Genomic DNA, 27,266 nt, shown 5'->3' on the forward strand with positions numbered 1-27,266 from the left:
ATACAATTTGGTCTCATTCCCTATTTGTTAATCTATCTATAAATACGATAATCAAAGTCGTTTGACCATCAATTGACTTCCTTGTAGACTAGATGGTGTTGAGTCTGTTGACATTAAGCATCGTCCAAGTTTTATTTTACATTTGTGATCTAATGTTTGATAGTCTGATCTAACAGAAGTAGTCAAATCTTTTGTTGACAACCAAAATTAGGCCACCTTGATTTCACCTTCTAATTTCAGTTTTTGACTATTTTTTTTCTTTGTAGCTTTGATTTGTTTCTCTCCCTGCCAACCACCCCTCTTAAAAATAGTGCTTTATTATTTTGGTGTCAACATTTGTAAAGCAAAAGGACAATTGTGAACATAAATTTCTTCACTGTCTAATGTAAACCAATTGTTACTTTCAATTCTAAAAATATTGAAAAATCTACCAGTTTCAACTGAAGAAGTGAGAATTCTTGCTATTTTGAATAAAAGCCAACAACAAATGCAAGCCGAAGAAGATGATAATGCAATTTTACAATTTTGTTCTCTAAGTTTTCCACACTATGAATCAATTTAACTGAAAAACAATGTAATTTGTGTTAGAGTGATGACTTTATTCCATCACATCGTTTACAAATGTCAACCTTTCCACAGTGAGAAAGCCAGCAATGAATTGAGTGAGAATATTACATGAAATAGAATGATTTGTACTTTTTTTTTTTTTTGTTCCTTCACCTCAATGTTATTCAACTGGGACCTAAGTGGTGCCTCCATGATATTTGGAGTTCCAGCCTGAGGCTTTCCATGTGGCTTGGCTTGATGCTGAGACCAATAAGAATGAGCAGCCAGGACTCGGTTTAAGAGCTCTTGGGGAACAGGCTCATCCCTTCTTTGTTGTGGGGCAATTTTTGCTGTGTGAACCACTGTTTTGTTCCTTTTCTAGTTTAAACTTGTACCATGTCCATTTTGCAGGTCTAATACGTGGAGATGTTCCTCTTACACAGTATATACATGGTCTAGCGGTATATACAAAGTCCATTTAGCACATGGTTCTCTTCCTTCTTCCAGATTGTAGCAATTTATTTTAGATTTTCTTTTTGTTTATGTGTGATGTACTTCTTATTGTAGAATTGTTCTCTTGGTTTTAATCCTTATTTGAAAGTAGAAGCATAGACAATTTTCTATTATTTTCTCTTGGTAAGGCTTTTATTTTCCCCCTTTTGTTTAGTATTTAGACACTCATTAGCTTGAATTCAAGCTTGACTCACATTGCCAATCAATTATAGAATAAATGACAGACAATTGATGTGTAAAATCCATTAACAATCCAAAACCCAACTATGTTAACTTTCATATTAGGTGAAAGCTATGTTATTCTCCTGAGATTAAGTTCTTAGTCTCAAGTTCTTAAAAGCTTTCTTTGAATTGTCTATATAAAATGTTTTTATAAAATATGTACTATATAATTTTATAAAGATAATTTTTCTACCGTTGAGTTGGCTTATTAGACTTGGAAAATATGTTTATTTTCAGAGATTTTTCCACTATTATTTTTTTTTTTTTTGAAAAAAAAAGTATCCTATCTCACAACATGCTAAATAAGAGAAGTTAGAAGATTGTTTTTAAACTCAATTAAAATTGTTACTAAACATAGGACAATGAGATAGTTTTATAGAAAACATTTTTTGAAAAATGACTCGTTTTTAGAAAACACTATGGCCGAAAAAAAACAGAGCGTCAAATCAAATCCACATATGCAAGAGGTTTGTGATGTTGCCTTCTTTTAGTTAGCACAAACTATGCATGTGTGAGAGTTATGAATGTACTTTATAAAAAGCTGTAATTTGTGTATGCAGTTTTAGGGATTAATCTTATCAATATTTTTTAAAAAAGTTCATGGCATTCAAATGATTTCACGAAATTATAGTAATTTAAGAGATTCTTTGATTTGAAAACTTGATCTTAATGATGCATTTTGCTAACTAGCTAGTTTATCGCACAGGCTAGCGACTATTTTATAGTATACTAATATACACAATCAAATATTAGATAAGAATACAGGTGTTTTAATTTCTAACCATGAAAAGATAGATTATTGAGATAGAAATTTTCATGTATTGCCTAAATTTTGGGGCTTAATTAACACTCCTCCAAGATAATTAATAGTCCAATTTTTTTTCTTTTACCACTCTTTAACTAATATTTGAGATTTTTTTTTTTTAAATATTACTCCTAGATAATTAATAGTCCAATTTTTTTCTAACTTTTTTAAAATTTCTACTTTTTATTTTTATGCAAGTATTAGTTTATTAATTGTTCATTGCATGATTAATTGGCTATGTTTGGTGCATGAACGATTTGTTATGATTATTAGTTAATGAAATAAACCTGTTATGTTATTCTATTGGCTAGACTCAAAACTCAATTGACTTAACCCATTTCTAACCTACTTAAAATGACCTTTTTTTTTTAATCTGAATCAATTGACTCGACTTGACCCGTTGGCCACATTTGAGCCAATCTTAGTTTCTTCAACAGACAAGAAAAAAAAAAAAGGGATATGGACAACAATGTTTGGTTTTTTTTTTTTTTTTTTTTTTTTTTTTTTTTGAGTTACATTAAGCATTCGCAAAAAGCTTACTTCATCCCCTCCCACGCTAGTTTTAGCCATATGAAATGCAATGGCAACATCCATAAGGTTGCCCATGCTTGTGCCAGAAAGGTAAAGTCCTTTGAGAAATATCAAGTTTGGTTAGAAGATGTTCCTGAATATATAATTTCTTTTGTAATCCGTGATGTTCTTTAGTTTCTTGAACAATAAAACTCCATGACTTGGTTCTCAATTGACCCCAAGTTAAACCCTACAAAGAAGTAAGCTCATCCGCTAGGGCTTTACTCTTGAATCATTATATTTAGGGTCATCTCAATTAGTTGTCTTTCAAACATCATAACCCGAACATGGAACGAGCAAATTCAAGCACAAAGCTTAAAGATTCAAAACCATTGATGGATGAATACGATAGATAGTTTAATGAGAAGTTAACAACTCACATGAGAGATACCCTACAATATTCTCTATTGAAGAACCTTAGTGAGTGAAGACTAACTTGAAGAAAAGCATCAGCTAGTGTTGCCCTAACTCTTAAATATAATAAAAAGCATGGTTTTGTGATAATGTCATAATTAATTTAGTAATTAATTAAAATAAAATAAATGTATTAAATTAATTTGTAAATATTAGCAAAATTGACTGAAATATTTAAAAAATTGTAACAAACTTTCAAATAAATTTTCATGATATTATAAGGTTAATAAAAAATAGTATAGCATAAATCAGCATGAATAAATATTGTATAATAATCCCTCAAGTAGAAATTATTTTTATTAAATTAAAATCACTTTAAAAATAAATTTACAAATAGTAAATTCCTACGCAAATATATTATTCTTGAATCAAAATTTAATTAGCAATGAAAACAAATTTTGTAATATTTAATACATTGAGATAGAGGTGATATGGAAGTCTAGAAACTATAAATCATGTAAATCTAATATAAATTTAATAATACTTCATATTAGCTCACAAGGAGCTTGCCTAATCTGTTGGTTTTTCTATGGATTCAGGCTTAAAGAGTTAGAAGCACCGAAAATGTCAAAAAAATATTAGGCAAAAATGCCAATTTTGGCCTGATTTTCTTTTACATTTTTCAAGCTAAAGTCAAGCGTACATAGCAGCACCCTAACTTACAAAAATTTGAATATACATATATATATATACATATATATATATATATATAAACATATGTACACACGCACACTAAAATAGCATGTTTTCACCATCCTAAAAATATTTTGAATACCCTGACTTAATAATCACAAGAATTTAGGTTCAATAAAAATAAGAATAATGAATATAATGTTACATCCATAACATTTTCACAACAAATCTTATGTAGCAAGTTGCTACTGATTCTAATTTGGGTCCAACACTAACATCTCTTTTTTACCCACCAAAAACTTATCATATAAGATTTGTTGTGAAATATGGATGTAAAATTACTCAAAAAAATAATTATGGCCTCCAAATTATAATGCTTAACCCCTAAAAAAGAGCTTAATTAATAAAAATTATTAAACCAAACAAAAATAAGACTAGATCAAACAAGTGAAAAAATTATTCCAAAAAGAAAAAAGCATATTAAAAAATAAAATAAAAGTAAAAAATCCAAAATCATTAAAATTTGTAACTTGTTCAGCCCATTACAAAAAACTAATACATAATTTCATTATTCCAAAAAAAAAGGTACTAAGAAAAATATTATGGTTGTGAGTTCTCATTGGCGGTGCCGACACTATTCTTTCTTTGGCTTTACAATCGCAACAATTTTGCTCACCTTAGAAAAAACTAATACATAATTTCATTATTCCAAAAAAAAGGTACTAAGAAAAATATTATGGTTGCGAGTTCTCATTGGCGGTGCCAACACTATTGTTTCTTTAGCTTTACAATCGCAACAATTTTGCTCACCTTAGAAACTTGGCTCATAGTTTATTTTCACCGATTTACTAGACTTAAAATATAATAATAATAAAATAAACAAAGATACAATTGTACTAAAAATAAAACTTAAAAAGTTTTATATAAGTTAAATAAACTAAATAAATTCTGATAAATGAGCCCTAATTGATCTTTAAATTAACTCATACAATCTATTGAGATGGGATGGCCAGAGAGGAGAGAGGAGAGAGGAGGTGAAGGGTAGTGGTTGTGCGAGCATTACTATTTAACAAAGTGGCCCATGGAGGATAACACCATTGCCATCATAGAGAGGTGGCATAGTGTGGAGGAGGACAATAGGTCTAGGGTTCAATCAATCAATCAATCAATCTCTCTCTCTCTCTCTCTCTCTCTCTCTCTCTCTCTCTCTCTCTCTCTCTCTCTCTCTCTCTCTCTCTCTCCAAATTTTGGACTTGGAGATTCATATTTGATTTGGTTAATTCAAAGGAGAGGCAAGGTGAAAGGTAGTGGTTGTGCGAGCATGACTATCTAACAAAGTGGCCCACAAAGGATAACATCATCACTATCATAGGGAGGTGGTATAGTGTGGAGAAGGACGATAGGTCTAGGGTTCAATCTCTCTCTCTCTCTCCAAATTGTGGACTTGGAGATTCATATTTGATTTGGTTAATTTAGGTTACCCATTTGCTTCATGAAGGTTCTTTCGAGTAAATTCAATTTTGCAATTTTTTAATTAAAAGATATACTGTGTCATTAAAAAAAAAAAAAAAAACCAGGTCATTATTCCATTAGCCAAGTCAACAATACCACTAAAAGAAGTTACCAGAAGGACATATATCGCTCATTACAAAAATATAAGAAACCAATTGTACTTACAAGGTAAACTTGAGAGACCAATTCTAAAATACAATTTCTATTAGCTCCAAGCTGTGAATTTTACTTTCGCTAATTCAAGAGTGGAAATTTTATTATTGTGGCGGCCAAAAAAGAATTAAGTGAAAATTATTGGCAATATTTTGCTTGTATAATTCTCATTACAAACTAGAACTAGACTATTCCCAAGTACAAACCAACACAACTTTTTTTTAGAGTTATTTAATAAGACAACTAAAAAGGTACCCAAATTAGATAATAAAAAAAAAAAAAATTTAACGTTTGTTGGGTTTTTTTTTTTTTTAATGCTTTTGGGAATAAAGTAGGGGTATAATAGAAATTTAGTAAATTAATGGTTTTTAATTTTACAAACATTATTTTGAGACATCTGTAAATGGAATAGACAAGTAGAGAACCAATAATTTGAGACAAAAGGAGTAAAAGGAAAAAAATTAATTAATTAATTAAAAAAATTCCTATGTGAATAAAATGACAGTTTTAATGATTTTGAGTTGAGATGACACTTAACAGCCATCTCATCAATGACATGAATAGAATGGCTTATATCCAAACGCTATGTAACAACAGGTAAGTAGATTTGAATTGCAAAACATTAAGGGGTAAATCAAAATTTCCCCAAACTCTATGGTGTAAATTACAGTTAAATCTTTTCTTCATTTGGATATTACTAGGGTATTGCACCTCAATTAACCTAATTAATCCTGCTTGGTAGATTTTTTTTTTTTAATAAAATAGTATAAAATTCAATACCCTGCAAGCTAAGTTGTTGAAGGTGGATGGGGCCATTTTTCAACTATTTTTTTAGTGCTCATTTTCCCGGTGACATTAGTAAAGATAATGGTATCAAATATATAAATTCATTTCATTCAATTCTATTAGGTACAACACAAAATTTAATAAAAAATTCAAATCAAGAGTATTTATTTATTTCTCGCATAACATTAGAATTTTAAATGATTTTATTTTTCATCATTTAAATATATGACATTAAAATCCGATCATTCAAATTATAGAAATATTCATAGAACAAAGAAAAAAAAATGATGGAACCTAATATAAATATGAAATATATAAATGTTTAATACAAATATTTTATTTATATTAATTCAGTAGATATTGTGCAAAATCGACAATGTAAACGTATTCATGATGTAAAGAAGACCCATTTAAATCCATAGAGCCCAAGCAGAAAATTATTATGGAATCCAAACCGAACTCAGAAATGACCCAACCTAAAAACCCATTCCAATCCAATTTAAACCCAAAAGGCTCATACCCATTTAAAAATCAAAAATCATTTTGATCCACAAGGCCCAAGTGGAAATCCCCTTACTACAAATCGTTTGTCTCAAAGTGTAGGTCGTTTAGTCTCAAAGTGTAGGTTTTATCACACTATATAAAGGCATAAACAAAAGGTAAACAAGAGGCGTAAAGATCAGACGTTTATCAAAACGTTTTCCCCAAATCCAAAGATCAAGGTTTTTCTCCACATCCCCAAACCCTAAGCAAGCATGGGAAAGTCAAAGAATCTTGAGAAAGTGTCCAAGAAGAGGACGGGATCAGAAGACAGAACTAAGTGTAGAGTTTGCGGGGCACGCATTGAAGGATTGTCCGAGTGGACGACCCACCAAAACAAATGTGCGAGGAGAGAGGAGGTAAGAAAAATGTGCCCTCTGCTGCTGTTGTTCGTTAGTTTCTGTTAAAGCATTTCCTTTCTACCCAAAAAAAAATGTCAATTTTCATTTAATTTATAACCATTTCTCTTTAACTTTTAATTTTTATCAATTTATTATCAGATTGCACGGCGTCAGAGTCAGAGGAGAGCTGCGGCAGCTGCGGCAGAAAATTGAGAATGCAAAGGTAAGAATGGTTTGGTGTGGTTTAGTTTGTTGATGGACAAACTGTAATGGAGTTGGATTTATTTGAATTTTGTTGAAGAACAACCTGTAATGGAGTTGGGTTTATTTGAATTTTGTTGAAGAACAACCTGTAATGGAGTTGGGGTTAGGTCTTACTTTTTCCCCTTATACTCTTTTCTCTTACAAGCTGCAATTACTACTCCAAAACTTAGTTTTATAGACAAGTATTTTACTAGGAAGTGAGTGGGAGAAGAGTTAGCCTATATTAGGCATAGAGTGCTGTATACAGTGCACTGGGAAACTGGCTGCACTAGCAGCTATATCTAACACCTGAGTTATCACTACTCTAGTTACAAACCAAAATTGAGTGATCATGCCCTGCTGGTGAAAGTTGTGGAGATCCACCTTCTAGTCCTATTTTTGTAAGCTGCCACCTTGATAAGAATTTGCCAGTCTTGGTTGAAAACAGGCTTGGATTTCTTACTTTCCTTGTGAGTCTGAATCTGGTGGAAAGCCTCTCTGTACCTGCAAATAAGATTTTGAGAGGTTAGTACTACCTCAAGAGGGTTAGGAACCTGCCCTTTATGGAGAACCATATTTCTACGGTTCCATAACGTACATAATATGGTGAACAGAGCTTGCAGCAATGCCATTTTGGCTTGACCTGTGACTGATTTTGTGGAGATGTATCCCAACAACCATTGTCTTAAAGAGGCATAGTTCATATCTGTAGTTCTAATACCAAGGTTCGAACCATGCCAGACAGCTCTAGCAAAGGTTCAATTCAGAAAAAGATGAGTGCTAGACTCCTCTTCTGCATCACAAAGCAGACATCTAGTAGAGGTTTGAATTCCTCTTCTGTTAAGGGTAGCAAAAACAGGCACACTGTCATGCAAAATGTTCCAAATGAAGGTGAGAATCCTAATAGGCAGTTTCAAATTCCATATTAGTTTCCAAACACCTTCAGAAGTTCCTCTATTGTTAAGACCTTCATTGACTGCCCCATGTCGGTCTTTTTGGAATAAAGAACAAGCCTGATTGACTCTATAATCCCCTGAGCTGGAGTGCCTCCACGCCAACTTATCTGGATTACCCTCAGTTTTTGTGAAAGGAGCGTTGAAAATTTCTGCACAGGTAGGGTAAGGATATAATCTCCTAATTAAATCACACTTCCAAGACCTGGCATTTGAGTCAATAATATCTGCCACTGTACCATTAAGGAGATTAACCTCTCTTAATTTCTGATTGGAAGTTTGGAACCAGTCAGGGTGAGCGAGTGGGATTAGCTGTCATGACCCAAGGTTCGAACCAGTCAGGGTGAGCGAGTGAGATTTGCTGCAAAGCTGCACATTTTGCTTTGGTAATACTCCTCCAGGTCCATGAATGGTGGGGTTTTGGGTTATACTCCTTTAAGGTGGTTCTAGGGAAGTATTTAGCTTTGTAGGTCCTTGCTAGTAGAGAGTCTGGTCTATTTTGAATCCTCCAATACTGTTTGGCTAACATAGCCTGATTTAAAGTACTAAATTTCTTGAAGCCCAAACTACCTTTCTCCTTTGCTTAGCAGATTTAAAGTACTAATTCTACTGTTCAATTTCTGATTTAGTCAATAGCCCTCTGGCCAGATTTTTTAATCATTTCTCCAAGTTTCAGGCAGGGGACCCTCTTTCACCATTACTATTCATTCTTGTTATGGAAGGGTTGGGTAGGATGCTACAGTTATTTTTATCTATGGCTTTCATTTAGGGTCATGTGGGGTCCAATGTGATGTGCAACTCCTATCTTTATGATTTTTTTAAATCATTTCTTTAGGTTTTAGGCAAGGGACCCTCTTTCACCCTCTTACACCTATGTTGACCCCAAAATTTATATTCTTGGCCCCCCTCCCCAAAAAACTTATAAATAGAACCATGCAACCCCAAAAAAATTAATTTATCCCTAACACCAATGAGTCATGCCTCACTACTCATATAGACAATCTTAATTTATCCCTAAAATTTTGATTTTTTTTTTTTTAATTTCACTCTTTAACTTCCTGACTAATGTGATCCTCCAATTTACCCTTCACTTTTTTTTGTGTTTCATTTCATCTTCATCATTACTCTCTCTCTCTCTCTCTCTCTCTCTCTCAAGCTGGTTCTATACCCAACTTCTATGTAAGCTCATCACACACATCAGACCAAGAACATTGGGCTGCTCATTTCATCTAACCAAGCTAGGTTATTGTCTCTAGTCCAATATTTCAAGATGTGTAAAAAGCCTGCATCTTAAACATACCTGACCCTTGCTATCCCTCCCAGATCAAATACAAAACTCCTCTTTGAAACAAAATACCCACGTTCTCTACCCTAAACAATTCTCCTCCTGCCTACTAAATATCTCTTCAATCTCTTTTTGTGTTTCATTTCATCTTCATCATTACTCTCTCTCTCTCTCAAGCTGGTTCTCTACACAACTTCTATGCAAGCTCATCACAAACATCAGACCAAGATCATTGGGCTGCTCATTTCATCTAACCAAGCTAGGTTATTGTCTCTAGTCCAATATTTCAAGATGTGTAAAAAGTCCGCACCTTAAAAATACCTGCCCCTTGCTATCCCTCCCAGATCAAACACAACCCTCCTCTTTGAAACAAAATACCCACGTTCTCAACCCTAAACAACTCTCCTCCTGCCTACTACATATCTCATCTATCACTGCAGAAGATTTTCAAGATTAGTACTCCAATATACACCTGAAAATGCTATACAAGTTTTACTACATAAAACTTATAAATTGATGTGGAAATTAATGTGATTGGTCAGCTTCAACTACATTATAAATGAATATTTAGTCTGTCACTCTATAGTACTTGTAGCACTACTCATTTACACATCCACCTCCTCATCCCTTCCGATTAGGAAGTGGGCCATCTAAACCGATTTTTAGGAGCATCTACTGGAAGAAATTGACCAGTTAAGGGTGCCATAATTCCTTCTCCTTCCAAACAGGAAATGGCCATTGAAACTGATAGCTAGGAGCTCCTTCATTCTGGAGGTTTAGCTATTAGAAGTCTGAGAACTTTTAATAAAGCCTTGTTTGGAAAGTGGTTATGGAAGTTTGGGAATGAGTGACAGGCCTTGTGGAGGAGAGTGATAGGGGCAAAAAATGGTTGTGAAGGGGGAGGTTGGTGCACTCTTCTTGTTATTGGCCCTCATGGTGTAAGCTAGTGGAAGTCTATTAGTCGTGGTTGGCCTTCTTTTGTTCGTCACATCCAATTTGAGGTTGGGGCCAGTTTTACTGTTAGATTTTGGCAGGATATTTGGTGTGGGGAAACTTCTTTGTGTGTGCTTTACCCAAGACTTTTTTCATTAAGTCGAAATAAGGAGGCCTCTGTGGCTGAGTTGATGAAGTTCCCAAACGATGTTCTTTTTTGGGATCTAACTTTTAGATGATACAGCAAAGATTGGGATTTGGAATCCTTCTACAATTTAATGTCTAGGATTTATGGAGCTTCTTTGAAAGGAGTTGGGGAGGATAAGATGTGTTGGAAACCTGCTAGGGGTAAAGGTTTTACTGTTCATTCCTATTACCAGGTGCTAACTAATAGTGTTGATCAGTCTTTCCCTTGGAAGACTGTTTGGAAGTCTAAGGTCCCCTCTAGAATTGCTTTTTTTTGTGTGGACTGCAACTTTAGGGAATATTTTGACTATTGATAATCTTAGGAAACGGCAGATTTTGATTTTGGATTGGTGTTGTATGTGTAAAAGAAATGGAGAATCTGTTGACCACCTCCTTATCCATTGCTCTATTGCTTTTGATTTATGGTCTATTGTGTTTACTCTGTTTGGCATTCATTGGATTATGCCGAAAACAGTGGTGGATCTGTTGGCTTGTTGGTAAGGAAAGTTGGGGAGGCATCGGAATTCGGCTATTTGGATGGGTGTGCCCCATTGTTTGATGTGGTGCATTTGGAGGGAGAGGAATAACCGGCATTTTGAGGACTTAGAGAGATTAGTTGCAGATCTTAAACTTTTCTTCCTTAAGACTCTTATAGATTGGGTTACAGTGTTTGGTTTTCGTTCTTTTTCTTCAGTCCATGGTTTTGTGGACTTTTGTACTTTATGCACTTGATTTGTATTTGTCCTTGATGAATACTTCCTGTATACTCAGGTGACACCCCTCTTCTTTTAAATATATTCTTATCATTTATCAAAAAAAAAAAAAAAAATACCAGTTTAGGGTACCATAATTCCTCCTCGTGTCCTAAAGCTTTCATCCACCTAGACCCAAAGTTCTAATCATGCACCCCCCCGCCCCCCTTTTTTGCAATTAGCATAGACCTATCATGCCTTGCCAGGACCAAGGCAATTAGAAATCTAAAAGGCCTTACCAGAGATCACAACCATGATTGCATCTTTTAGCCTAACATAAAAATGAGGGAGAAAGATGAGGCTTTAGACATGCAGCTAGGTTTATACAATACAGTCAAAGGGAAAAGATAGGTTTCTACAATAAAGTAAGAGGGAAAGATTGGGGGCCTACACTTTGGTTAGAAAAATGGGTGGATTTTGAATTTGTCCAGGTAAAACGTTCTATCATCTTTTCATTTCCACTCTTTTATCATCAAAGAATTCTTTCCCCCTTAGCCTATGATTATGACTTCTACATACTCTAAATTCTTCCAAAAATCAAACTTGAATCATATTAACCGTACATGTGCTCCTTGAGATAAAAGCATAAACTGCATAACAGAAGACTCCCTAGAATTACAGGACAATGGGTCTTGGCAGGTGGGGTTATATGACTCCCTAGAATTACAGGACAATGGATTTTGGCAGGTGGAGTTATTTTGTATGTTTCACTGACTAGAGGGACCCTTCTTTAAAAAGGATTCCCTATCATGAAATAGAAAAACCATTTGACCACATCTGCCTTAAACAGATTTACCGTCAATACCGATTTTTTTTTTCATATAGCTCGATTGTTTTATATTCCGAAATTGTCTCTTTTTTTTTCTTTTTTCTTTTTTCAATTGCTTCAATCAACAATCAAATTCCAAATTTCCTTAAAAAGATCTCAATCTAATTCCAAATTCTGCTTGAAGGCCATCCTAAATTTTTGAGATGTAGAGAAGAGGACCTAACTGCTGTCTTTCTCTTCTTTCATTATCTTCAATACTTGTTTCATTTCTTAGGTTTTTATATATTAGTTCCATTTAAGCTATATGAGTTTCACAAATACGCTCACGAAGATTTTTTTTTTTTTTTTATTATTCTTTCCATTATTAATCTCTTTGAGGAGGGAGTAAACCTTTTTCCTTAAGTTGATTATCGCACATGGTAGGCTTAATTTTATGTTAACAAAATTTCCTTGTATCTTTCACGTATAGTTGAGTTTTGATCTTATCCTCCAAATCTATGTTCTTTTACTAATTTGCAGAACTTAATAAATAATAATCTAAACTTAACCTAGCATGGAGACAGCGAATGCTTGTGTCCTATTTTTTGGTCTATTTTTTTGACACCAAGTACCCTTTCATGTCACGCCTGTGTCAGTGCCTGCTTTTTAGCTACAAAACTTGTATAACCTACCTCCACAAACTAGCATTACAATTTTCAAATAAAATCCTGCCATGTATACCCGCAGTTATTCTAAAAAAGTTGTATTCCGTTTGATATATTCTGTTATATTCCCCAAAAGGCTAAAATTAATGTCAAATTGTCAATTGCTTCGGTAAATTATAATAGCACTTTCGTTAAAGAAAAATAACAAATAAATAACTAAATATACAGTTCTTACCAAGAGCATATTGTGTAATGATGGTCTCTCATCCCTGCAAACGTTGTGGAGCCATGGTCTCTCGTCCCTGCAAATCATACATTCAAAAAAGAAATATATATTATGAACGGACTTTTCAACACAAACCAGATATAGCCGCTAACCATAAACGCAAGAAAGCATATGAAAACATCATCAAAAAAAAATATGTAGACTCCACCTAAGACCGTTACCCAAAGCTTGCAACAAATAATTTACAAGTAAATGATCAAAAACCGTCCATCGTTTTAGCTCAAAAAAAAATGATCAAAAACCGAAAAGTCCTATAGAATATGTCAAAATATTACAATAGGTCTAACAAATCCACAACACTATCAATTCATGATATTTATAGGCTATCGGGAGAAGAGAGCAACAACGTCCTGCCTCAACTGGGACACAACTTCCTTATAAATATATAAAATATATTTAAAAAAAACAATTGATAGATTCAATTCTAATATCTAGCAAACCTCTAAAACACACAAATTTAGTCAAGTAGGCCCATCCTCTTATTTTCTTGAGGATTAAATGCAACACGTAACATCAGAATATTGAGAATTTTTCCAAGAAAATTTGTAAAATTAAATGAGTAGCAAACCGAATAAATACAGCAATATGGTTTAAGAATTATTCAACACGCCAAAAAAGGTAAAATGCTATGTATTACATTAAGTATAAAAGAATAAATAAAAGAAAGAAACAAAGTTAGTCAAAGTCGGCCCAACCTCTTATTTTCTTGGGGATTGAAGCTTGAGGGTCCAATTTAAGAATCTGTATAATGCAACACGTAACATCAAAATATTGAGAAGTTTTTCCACAAAAATTGTAAAATTAAATTAGTAGCTGACAAAATAAATACAGCAATTTAGTTTAAGAATTATTCAACATGCCAACATGGTAAAACGCTATGTATTACATTAAGTAAAAATAAATAAAAAAAGAACGAAACCACTATTGCTTATTGGAAACCCTCAAGGTTGCTCCTACTTTAAATCTAAAAATAACCTATGAAGATAGGTATAAAACTTATTGGTAAAAATAGTAGGGTAAGAAATTTCAAATCTAAAATCAATATCTTACACTCTGTTTGTTTCGGTGAAAAATCTACTCTGTTTGTTTCGATGAAATATCTTATGTGAAGATAATTTCTTATGTTTTCTTGTCTTTTGTAACATTATTAAAAAAAAAAAAAAAAAAAAAAAAGGGTCAGAATAAAATTATCTTTAGCCAACAAAAACACTCTATTATAAACAATACTTATTTTTTAGAGATTGTTTTCCACTAAAATGTTTTTGAAAAACAATCTCTCTCTCTCTCTCCCCTGTTTACATGGTGTCTACTGAGGTTTCCAATCCAACTATAATTGTGTTTCACTATCGCAAAGCTCATCAATGTCTTATGTAAGAACCAATTCAGAAACTCACTCAGCAAGGCTATTAGGCTAGTTTAGATGGTTTCTACAGCTACTGAAGAAGTGGCATCCCATATGATTTATTGCGTAAAAAATAAAAAAATAAAAAATAAAAATCAATCTCATAGTGCTACGTTAGATGGAGGAAAACAATATTGGGGCCGTTTGTCTTGATCGCAGTTATTGAACCATAGAAAGTCCAGAGAGAGAGAGAGAGTGAGAGAGAATATACATACCTGATTGTATGTATTGATTGCAAAGCCTAATTTTAACTCAAGGGCATGAATTAATCCCAGATTCAACAGGCACAACACATTAGCTAACCTTTTTTTTCTTTTATCTACCTGGATTACCTTTGGCTAAAAAAATATATATGTACAAACCTTTTAAATTTTTGATGTTTATGTGCTATACAACTATTATATATATAAAAAAAAATATATATATATATATATATTAATAATTCTAGAGTTACAATATAAAGGAGAGTGAATTCCAGATGTTTCCATTAGAAAATATTAGGAGGTGTCAACTAATTGAATTACAAAACTCTTAGCTATATACTATTTTATATTGATTATGTAATTGGTTTACACAATATACATTTTGTACATGTTTTGAATGGTAAATGTTAGTGATGTTTTTTGTGCATACCAAACACTAAAATCGTATTTAGCTCATTTTCAAGGTGATAGTTTTAAAAAAAAAAAATACTTTTTATAATATGACCAATTTTTCAGAAAACTTTTATGACGAAACAAGCGAAGCGTTATTGCCATTCAGTTTTCTATGAGCATTATTACCATTCAATTTTCTATGTTTATATATGTTGGGGGTACCAATTGGATACGGGGTGCAATACAATATGGGATATGACAAGATGAAAAACAAAGAGTACAGCATGTCGAGATTGGGACAAGGGGGGAAAAACTGAGTCATTTGACCAAAAAAGGAATAAGGGTCTTTGTAATTGGGGTGAAAAGCAACGACGATAGCATTGTGAGAGACCCATACCATCCAAGTGCATTGGAAAGAGTATAGGAGTGGCTTATGGCACTGGCGATCCAACTCATTGGTGGCCAATTTGTGATTGTCAGTGGCTAGGTTGCATGAATATTCCATTTTGCTCACATAACCATATTTGATAAATATCATACCAAATGCTTCTAAATTACGTAGAAAAGTACCAATGCGTCAAGGATACGCCCATAATATGGCTTGGATACCATTGCATCCCAAATCCCGATAATAAGAGATAACTCAAACTTATAAGAATTTTTAATTTATGTTTTATATATTAGTTTCAGTGTTGAACACTTATCTACTTATCTTTTATTTACTCTTTTGGATCTTGTTTGTGTTGTAAACATCATTTAATGGCTATAAATTCACTTTATTACCCATATTGCTCTTAAATTATACATGCTTTACAATATATGAAACATAAATTCTTAACCATATAAAAAATATTCTTTTAATAAATAATTAATAGACATATCCCAACACAACGTACCTTAGGTTTTTCAAGAAATGTTGTATTCTCGTCCCCCTTTCAATACTCTGCATCTTAAGTTGGTGGGCCTAAGTGAAGTTGCGAGAGAAAGAGAGAGAAAGTGTGAGACTATAAGATTGAGAGAGAATAAAAAATCAAGGTCATTTTGAAGAGGATGTTAACTTAAGAATAGATCTATGTGGAGTTTTCAAAGATCCCTTGATTATCTTCTTCTTTTTCATCTCCTACGTCCAGTTTTTTTTTTTCATCTCCTGTGTCTAGAAGGTGTCGCATCTCTGTCCTTAAGAAGAGAATCTACGGTGGAGTGGTGTAAAAGAAACACTTTGTTTTTCTTTTTCTCTTTTTTTAGCTCCTCATTCGGGACACGTGTCTCTATCCGTAACCAGAATTAAAAAATACAATTTTTTTTGGTTGGGTACATATCTAACACATTTGTACGCGTATCCTTTTTGTGCCTTGTTGTACTTCAATTTCAGTTTCTATCCAAAATAAAAAGAGACTAGCCTCATTAATTTCAAGGGTAGCCTTCTTTTGAGTATGGAACAGGTGAACAAGTACACAACGTCGTGGCAATACATAGGAACTGTACTTCTGGTTGTAGTTATAATTTATAAAGCACATTTAATTATCCCTAATAGTTTAAACTATTTAGATAGAAGAAAAATATAAAATAGAAAATAGTAAGCAACAATCTTGTAGCTACTCATAATTATCACTAATAGTTTAAAATATAACATAGAAAATATATGCAAGAGTTTTGTAGCCCATTTGGTTAGCATCTTTTGGTGAGGATTCAAATCTCCCCTTCCCGAATTATCAAAAAAAATATGGCAGAGTAAGCAGTAAAGGTATATGTGTTCATAGTTTCTTTTTCTTTTCTTGGGCATTTTTTTGTTTGAAAAATATAGAATAAACGTATTGTATATAATTATTTATTATTATGTAAAGATATATGTGTTCATTATTATCATTTTTTATGGCATAGGAGATTTTTACTCAGATTATTTGTATATTGTAGTACATGCCCGAACTAGTCACAACTCACAAGTTACCGAACTAGTTACCTGATTCAGGGACTTTCACTAGAAGGACTACACAGTTTATCCTCATGCTCAAGAGCCAAATATAATGTATGAAATTATGGGATTTTACTAGAAGGATTGTGCAGTTTATCCGCGTGCACAAGAGCCAAATATATTGTATGAAATAAGACACCATATACATAGCCCAAGTGAAAAACTTGAGACTCAGCGGCATGGGCATCGAAATTGCAAGGAAGAATGCAGTGATCAGAAAGAAGACCGCAACTTTCTCTACCACTTGAGCCTGGACCGGAAACTTGGAGCTGATTAGTTTGGCGACAAAGAGAGTAGAGAAGGCAAGTATTACAGTGAGAGAAAGCAAACGGAAAGATAAAGGAAGTTGGGACGGAACTTGTGTGGACTGGAGTGCAATTCCAAGGGCTGATGTGAAGCAAAACCCGAATATTAAGTCTTGCCATTGTAGGTTTCGCTGTTCCATGTTTTGCCTAGCAACAACTGGAACTGGAGTGGAGTTACTGGTGGTGATTCCAGGTCTGTGGTTTGTGAAGGTTGTGGCTGTGTTGGTGGTGAGTGAGATGATCTAGGTAGGAGTTGGGACATAGCAACATGGATGTGATTAAAGGTGTTCTTTATAATTATAAGAGAGAGAAAGCTCTTAACATCTTAGCTTTTATTTCGTTAACGAGTAAATATATATATATATATATATATAATAGGTTATAATATAATATCATTTCACATGATCATGGTCATTTCCACGCCTTCCCATAACATATAAGTATTAACCTCATAAAAATTATTAACATTAAAAAAAAAAATAGAAAAGCAAAATAATGTATGACAGATCTGGGCGAAAAAAACAACCGAGAAAATAATATAGGAAAACACAGCTTCATCGTATATGTTAGACATGGGAAGTTCAATTTATTTTCATTACAAATTCAACCGAAATATAATTATAAATAAATAAAAAGATGTTTTTGGAATGGTTGAATAGATCTGTTATAATATATATTGAGGGAAACAATTAAAAGAAAAAAAAAACAAAGGATAGATGCAAAAAAGAAGGAAACAAAGATTTCCATCAAAAAAAAGAAGAAGCAAAGATAATACCTGCATAGACTACACAGATCGGCCTTCTCTCTCTATGATCTACCATCCTCCTTTGCTCTACTCAGATCGGCCGATATACACGGCATCGCCAACCTTGGGGTGTTTGGTGTGCAAAAATAACTCCTAAAAAGCAATTCAAACAAACTGCAGACCATGAACACAGCCATGAAGTCAATAAACCAAAAGCGCTGTTCACGCGAAAACATAATCTCGAGCGTTTAAAGACAGAGACAGAGACAGAGACAGAGACAGAGAAACACACACGGAGAGATGAGAGGTGAGAGATGTAGAGAGGCCTTCCCACAGGGCGATCCGATCTACCATCCCCTTTGCGATACTCAGATCGGCCGATGTAACACCGGAGACGTTGGCAGTTCCAAGAACAGTCATGATCTGATGACAATCAACCACAAGCTGGGAGGCGGAAAAGGTCGAGTTTTAGAGTTTTTTTTTTTTTTATATAGGCAGAGAGACGCAGAAGATCGATGTTTTAAGATTTTTGTGGAAGGTGTGGGAGAGAGAAGCGGAGGCAGTTCTTGAAGAAGATGAATGATGATAAATCTAGAATAAATCTAGGGTTGAAGTTACACGCACATGTAAGCCAGAATGTCACAATATGGGCCCAAATTTTCAAAATTACCAAAAAAGCCATAATGTTATCCGAGCGGTGTATTTGGGTTTTTTTTCTTAAACGGTAAATATATAATAATTACTTTACAGTCTGTTGCTCTACCTTTTAACTTTAATTATCCCATGGCGTCATTTCACATGGTAATTAGTAAATAATGTCATTTCAAATTTTCAACAAACAGAAAAAATAATTATAAAAAACAAAAAAATAAATTACTAAATGTTATTTCAAGTTTCAACTAAATAATATCAAAAAAAAAAAAAAAGGTTTCAACTAAATAATATAAAAGGCCATTTGAATTTCATTCAATTTGAATTTACTTTTATTGTAAGAGCATCCCCATTTGTTTATGCCAAAAAAAAAAGTTCGATTACTTCAATTTACCTTCTAAGAGTCCGAAAGAAAATAAAACAATAGGACTGGCCAACAAAACCACACAACTTTGTAGGTTAATTTTGATCTACATATTACATAGATCGGCCTTCTCTCCCATCTAACCATCCTCCTTTGTTCTATTCAGATTGACTGATCACACCAACAAAGACAAGCAAGCATCATCAATCTTAATACGTTACAAATTCTTAAAGCCCATTTGATAATATTATTTTGTATTTTTTAAAAATACATATAGATAAAAAATATATAAAAAATATTATTTAAATACTAAAAACTATTATTTAAAATATACTACTAGACAGCCCCTTATTTTTTAGATGATGATGTCCTGTGTGTTGCAAAAATATGGTAACAAAAAATAAAAAAGATGATGTTGACTTTAGAGTTAAAGACAGGCGGATGCAGAGCTTGAAGATAGAAGGGTTAAGTGAAAGAGACGTACACGGAATTCTGAAGAGAGAGAAGAAAAGAAAGAGAAAAAGAAAAAGTTGAAATGGGAGGAGACAATGAATCTAAGTTTTCTTTGGAGTGTATGTGCAACATTAGATTTACTCCCGCATATAAATAAATGTTACAATAGTGACACCGTCTGCTATTATTTTTTGCAAATTACATAAATAACCATCGAGATTGTTGTTTATTTTACTTTTTAAAATATTTTGTCTTTTTTTTTTAAATGAAAAGTATATCCTTTTAATGTTTTTTAAAGTTTTAAAATTTAAATTTTATATTTAAAAAAATTGTTTGCATAAGCAGCATTTCTATTCTTTTTTGCTCATTGACGTCAAATTATAACACATAAATAATTGTTCTTCTTTATTGTAAATAAAAAATGGACAAAGAGGTGATCAATGTGGCTTTTTTACAATGAATTTAGGTTTTTCTTGGAGAGTAGGTACAACAATAGATTTACACGCACGTGTAAAAAAAATGTTGCGATACTGACTCAGTCTACCATTACTTTTTTTAAATTACATAAATAACCATCGAGTTGCATTGTTTATTTTACTTTTTAATATATTTTGTCTTTTATGGTCAAATGAAAAGTATATCCTTTTAATGTTTTTTAAAGTTTTAAAATTTTTAATTTTATATTAAAAAAATAAAATTTGTTTGCATCAACAACATTTCTATTATTTTTTGTTCATTGACGTCAAATTGTAACACGCAAATAATTCTTCTTCGTCTTTTGTTAAATAAAAAATGGACAGAAGGGTGATCAATGTGGCTTTTTTACAAAGAATCTAGGTTTTCTTTGGAGAATAGGTACTACATTAGATTTACATGCACATGTAAAAAAAATACTAAAATACTAACTCGGTCTGCCATTACTTTTTTTAAATTACATAAATAACCATCGAGTTGCGAGATTGTTGTTTATTTTACTTTTTAAAATATTTCTTCTTTTTTAGTAAAATGAAAAGTATACCCTTTAATTTTTTTAAAGTTTTAAAATTTGAATTTTATATTAAAAAAATAAACTATTTGCATCAGTAGCATTTCTTTGCTTTTTTGCTGATTAACGTCAAATTGTAACATGTAAATAATAATTCTTCTTCTTTTTGTAAATAAAAAATAGACAGAGGGGTGATCAATGTGGCTTTTTCACAATGAATCTAGGTTTTCTTTGGAGAGTAGGTACAACATTAGATTTACACGCACATGTAAAAAAATCCTGCGATACTAACTCGGTCTGCCATTACTTTTTTTAAATTACATAAATAACAATTGAGTTGCGAGACTGTTGTTTATTTTACTTTTTAAAATATTTTGTCTTTTTGGTAAAAATGAAAAGTATACCCTTTTAATGTTTTTTAAAGTTTTAAAATTTGAAATTTATATTAAAAAAAATTTGTTTGCATCAGCAACATTTCTATTCTTTTTTACTCGTTGACGTCAAATTGTAACACATAAATAATTCTTCTTCTTCTTTTGTAAATAAGAAATGGACAGAAGGGTGATCGACATGGTTTTTTTACAATGAGTCTAGGTTTTCTTTGGAGAGTAGGTACAACATTAGATTTACACGCACATGTAAAAAATGCCGCAATGCTGACACAGTCTGCCATTACTTCTTTTAAACTACATAAATAACCATCGAGTTGCAAGACTGTTGTTTATTCCACTTTTTAAAATATTTTGTCCTTTTTGGTAAAATGAAAAGTATATCCTTTTAATGTTTTTTAAAGTTTTAAAATTGAATTTTATATTAAAAAATAAAATTTGTTTGCATCAGCAGCATTTCTATTCTTTTTTGCTCATTGATGTCAAATTGTAACACTTAAATAATTCTTCTTCTTCTTTTTTGTAAATAAAAAATGGATAGAGGGGTGACCAATGTGGCTTTTTTACAATGAATCTAGGTTTTCTTTGGAGTGTAGGTACAACATTAGATTTACACACACATGTAAAAAAATGTTGCAATATTGACTCGGTCTGCCATTACTTTTTTTAAAGGGATAATTACACTAAACCCACCTGTGGTTTGGGCGAAAAGCATTTTGCCTACTCGTGATTTGAAAAGTATCACTTAACCCACCTGAGGTATGATCCGTTTATTTTTCGTAACCCACCTCTGTTAAAATTAGGGGTAAATGGGTATTTTTGCTCAAATTTTATATCTCTCTCCTCCCAAAACAAAAAATAGCACAAAAACATAAGAGAAACAAGATCAAAAAGTGGTATTGATCTCTCTCTTAATTCACATAAATCTTGAACATGAAGAACATATCCCAAAAAAAAAAACCCAGATCAACCTGCACAAATAATCAAACAATACAATATTGCCCTTCAAAACAGGACTCTTGTTTCCTATATTGCACTGAAGTATACTTCTTTCTTCGATAGTACCAAGCCCCAATGTTGCCTAAGTAAACCCAAATAAACATCATCATTCACAATAATAGTCAAAACCTAGTTCAGGAAACCTCAAAATCTCTTCAATACTCACACGGCAAAGAAGATTTAAATCAAACACATCCTATACCATTTCTATGAATCAAAATGAACAAAATTTTCGAAACCCAATTCAAATAAAACTCAAACTCTTTACAAAAAGTAGCCAATACCAACAAAAAAACATCAAAACCAGAGCTATAAATCAAAATAAAACCCAAGACATGCCGTGACCCGATCCACCGCAATGACATGCCGTTGAGGTATAGGAAACCCTAACAACCCCTCACTTCCTACGACTTCAGCTCCCTTCGTGACTGCACCAAGGACATCTTGAGCGTCGTCGTTGCTCTCCTCTTCGATGTTGGCTACGGAGCCCTCATCGCTGCCACCTTGTACCTCGCTTGGTCTCTCTTCTCCCACCGCTTCTCCTCCTCCGACTACTTCGCTTTCCCCTCTTCTTTCTGCCTTTTTGGCCTCCATACTTTACAACTTGTGGCTTGCCATTAACGCACAAGCTCTTCGTTCTCTACCCACCCTTGATTTTCCTAATCTCCCTAAATCACCATTCTTTAAGCAAGACCATCTTCCCTCGGTGTGGCGCCTCTATAACGAATCCAACCCCGAGACCCACTTCATCAAAGATGGTAAAATTTGGAGAAAATTTTACAAACTCTAACTATGTGGGTGGGTCGCGATAAAAAAAATGCCATTAAAAACCTAAATGCAGATCAATAGTAGTCACACATACCTTCCCTAGCTTCAATGTTGTGAAACTTGTGTTTTCTCCCCCTCCAAACACTCCAAACCACGAAGAATATCACAAGTCTCACTCTCAAAAAGTTTCTAAGTTTTGGGTGTTTTGATTCGTGTTATTTTGTGTTTTGGAATTAAGAGGTGTTTTTGTAACGACTGGGCTTGAGGTGGGTTACAGAGATTGACGGAAACATACTACAGGTGGGTTAAGTGATACTTTTCAAACCACAGGTAGGCAAAGTGATTTTCGCCCAAACCACAAGTAGGTTATGTGTAATTATCCCTTTTTTAAATTACATATATAACCATCGAGTTGCGAGATTGTTGTTTATTTTACTTTTTAAAATATTTTGTCTTTCTTGGTAAAATGAAAAGTATTCTCTTTTAATGTTTTTTAAAGTTTTAAAATTTGAATTTTATATTTTAAAAAAAAATTTGTTTGCATCAGCAGCATTTCTATTCTTTTTTGCTCATTGACGTCAAATTGTAATAGGTAAATAATTCTTCTTTTTTTTTGTAAATAAAAAATGGACAGAGGGGTGATCAATGTGGCTTTTTTTACAATGAATCTAGGTTTTCTTTGGAGAGTAGATACAACATTAGATTTACACACACATGTAAAAAAATGCTGTGATATTGACTTGGTCTGCCATTATTTTTTTAAAATTACATAAATAACCATCGAGTTCCAAGACTATTGTTTATTTTACTTTTTAAAATATTTTGTCATTTTTGGTAAATTGAAAAGTATACACTCTTAATGTTTTTTTTAAAGTTTTAAGATTTGAATTTTATATTAAAAAAAATTAAAATTTGTTTACATCAGCAGCATTTCTATTCTTTTTTGCTCATTGACGTCAAATTGTAACACGTAAATCATTCTTCTTCTTCTTTTTTTGTAAATAAAAAATGGACAAAGGGGTGATCAATGTGGCTTTTTTATTTGGACATGATCTTAATAGCACCCTACTCGCTCTTGGACAACACTCCATACTCTTGGTTTGATCGACCATTTGGAATGGAAATGAGATATAAGAAGCACCAACACACAACTAGTTATTGTGACTCGAAACTCAAGTCTTGAGACTTGTTGACCCAGTATCTTACTAACTAGGTCACCCGAATGTTGGTACACATAAATAATTTGTCCAATAAAAATGTGTCACTTCAATTAGTTACACCACATTACCTAAAATAACATCAAAAACCTTTTAAAAATTAAAACAATTTTCTAAATATAAAAAAACTTCTCATCAAAAAAAAAAAAAAAAAAAAAACTTACACTGGTTTCACCAAGGAGCTTGTCTTATGAAATATTAATTAGTAAATTAATTTTTTATTATTTTTTAGGGTATATTTCCTCAATTTATGTTTAATTTAGGTACAACTTTCTCATTTAAATTTCAACAAATTTTTTTTTTTTTTCAAGAACAAATTTAAATTATATTCAAACCAAAATTCTTTAATTTAGATAAAACTTTATGTGGGGCCAGAAAATTTGTGGTCTCGGCCCACTTTCCATTAAGGCCCAGGGCCCACGCCGAGGAGAATAGTTGCCGAGGACAAGTAGCGAAAGTCCAAAGGGTCTAGAGATGTAGCCGAGGATGACCCTGTCCTCGGCATTCCAAGGCCTAAAAGGGAAGAATGACACGTCATCAAAGGCAACCTCCAAAGCGCTCCCAGAAGAAAAGGCGAGTAGAATGGGACTCTCACGGGGGTACAGTATGGGAGTGGTTCAAGGAAAAGACGTCACCTCTGCATTGAATGCGCCAACAAACGTCCTAGCCACATTGATGGGAAAAGACCCCTGAACAGTGTGGTTTCGGTTATTGCAACTAACAGAAAGTGGGGGGAGGCAGCTGATAGAACAGGCACTTGAGTAGTTACCTACTTGATCAACAGATGAAAGGTCAGGATCAACTGAGAGGGGCTATATAATGTAAGAATTCATGCGCCAAAAAAGGAGGCTGGAGAAAGGGTAACCAAAAGTGAAAGGAATAATTAGAACATGAAGCTCATCGGACGAGGGCCAAGAACTAGAGCCTCCCATGCCGTGCCGAGGAGAAAATCTTCTTGGGCAAGCACGATTCACCCTTATGCAATTACCATGAACATCATGACTAACTACTGTCCAGTGACCAAGGCTTAGCCTTTTAGCCCACTCTCTACAAATTTATTGTTTGGGCCTTTAACGTTCGCACCCAACAAACCAATTTGGGGTCGCTACAAATTGAGTCCTTACACTTTATAATCGGAGTTTTAGTAATTTAAATTCTTCTCTAACTAAATGTACATTATCAAAACACTATAAATCCCTCTTAACCAATAAATCATCCCTATGATTAAATCTCACACAATACACCACATGTTCCATAAAATACACACACACACACACCTATTTTTTCACTTTTTTCCAAGTGACTACTCTCACTAATTAGTAAATTAATTTTTTATTATTTGTTAAGGTGTATTTCCTCAAATTAAGGGATAATAATTAACAAATGTTAAATTTAGGTAAAACCTTATCATTTAAATTTCAACAATTTTAAATTTCATTTAAACTAAAAATCTATTATCAAAATTTTCTAAACTTAAATTCCACCCCACGTTTATTGTTTATTTTCCTCAATTTGCAACTTACATTTTATTAATTAATAATAATAATATTTCATTATATTAGGATTTCAAGCTATATGGCTCTTGACTCGGGGATGAGATTTAACAATAACTTAATTTAGATAAAATTTTATCATCGAAATTTTAGAAATTTAAATTCTACTATAACTAAAAGTCTATTATTAAAACACTATAAATATCTCTTAACAAATAATTCATCCATATAATTAAATCCTACACAATACACCACATATATATATATATATATTTTTTTTTCTGTTTTTTTATTACCCAAAGATGCAACTTACACGTATATTTTAATCTAATGAATTCATCATCATTGTATGAGTAAACATAAGTCTACAAAATCAGGTTTTATGACTCTAAAACTTGATATGAGCAAAACTTATGATGGAGGAGTGAACTATATGGAAGAAATGATGAGGAGACTAGGTTTTAATGAGAATTGGATTAACCTTATGATGATTTATGTGAAATATGTTTCTTATTCCATCTTGGTGAATGGGGAGCCCAAAGGTTTAATTAACCTGACTAGAGGCATTCGTCGAGGGGATCCACTCTCACCTTTCCTCTTTTTACTTTGCATAGAAGGCCTTCACAGTCTAATTTCACAAGCAGATACAAATGGTTCAATCAAAGGCTTCTCACTTGGCACTAAAAGTCCTAGATTAACACATTTACTTTTTGCAGGTGACAATTTACTTTTTTGGCAGGGCCAATACGAATGACTGTCAAAAGGTTCTTGATATCTTAGCAAATTATGAAGCAGTTTTAGATCAACAAGTTAATAGAAATATAACTTTCATTTTCTTCAGCAAGTCCACATTGGAAGCTGCGAAAGTGAATATCATGAAGGCTTTGTGCGTTCCTGAAATCAAGCAATTTGAAACATATCTAGGTTTACCCTCTTTGGTGGGTAGAAGAAAGAAAGCTAGTTTTAATTATATTAAAGAGAGTGTGTGGCAAAAACTACAGGGATGGGAAGAGAAATTACTTTCTCAAGTTGGAAAGGAGATTTTGATTAAAGTGGTTGTCCAAAGCTTACCAACTAGGGATGAACCTAGGATTTCAAGCTAGAGGGGGTCCGAGAGTAAAAAAAAAAAAAAAAAACTCCAAATAGGCATCCGTATAGTATTAATAAATTATAAATACATAACATCATTGTTTCTTAAAATATTAAAATGTAATCATCTACCAACAAAGACAAAAACAAAAACAAAAACAATGTTTTTTTTTTAGTACTAAGCTGGTTAGGATTTAAAAAAAAATAAAATTAGAGCATTTACAATAGTGGTGCAAAAAAATTGAGTTTTCAACACCTCATAAAGCTATTTTATCGTCTCACTTTATAATACACCCAACATTAATTGTTCTTTTTCTTTATCACTTCATTTAAAATAATATAAAAAAAACTCATTAAAATAAAAAAGGAAGAGAGAGAATTTGAGTTTTTTAATTGAAAGAAGAGAGATAATCTTAATCATATATTGTATTTTATTTTTAAAAACTTAATCAGTTTATTGTAGTTGCAAAAAATTGAGCCTTAACTTCTCCAATAACACATGGTTTTTTGGTCGTAAATTTTTTTTTTTTTTTGCTAAAATACAATTACCATTGTAAATGTTTTTTATTGTTTTTATTAAGTTTTTAGGTTGGATAGTTATTAGTTGAGTTATATAGGCTAGCTAGGCTAATTGGGAAAGAGGAGACCTGAGGTTTTGAAAGGCAAGCCCAACTATAAAAATGAAATATATAATAAGTAATATATATATATATATATATGTGTATATATATATATTTGAGCCAAGGAGGTTG

The sequence above is a fragment of the Quercus robur genome, chromosome 7 (genome assembly GCF_932294415.1).
Source record: "Quercus robur chromosome 7, dhQueRobu3.1, whole genome shotgun sequence".
Classification (NCBI taxonomy): domain Eukaryota; kingdom Viridiplantae; phylum Streptophyta; class Magnoliopsida; order Fagales; family Fagaceae; genus Quercus; species Quercus robur.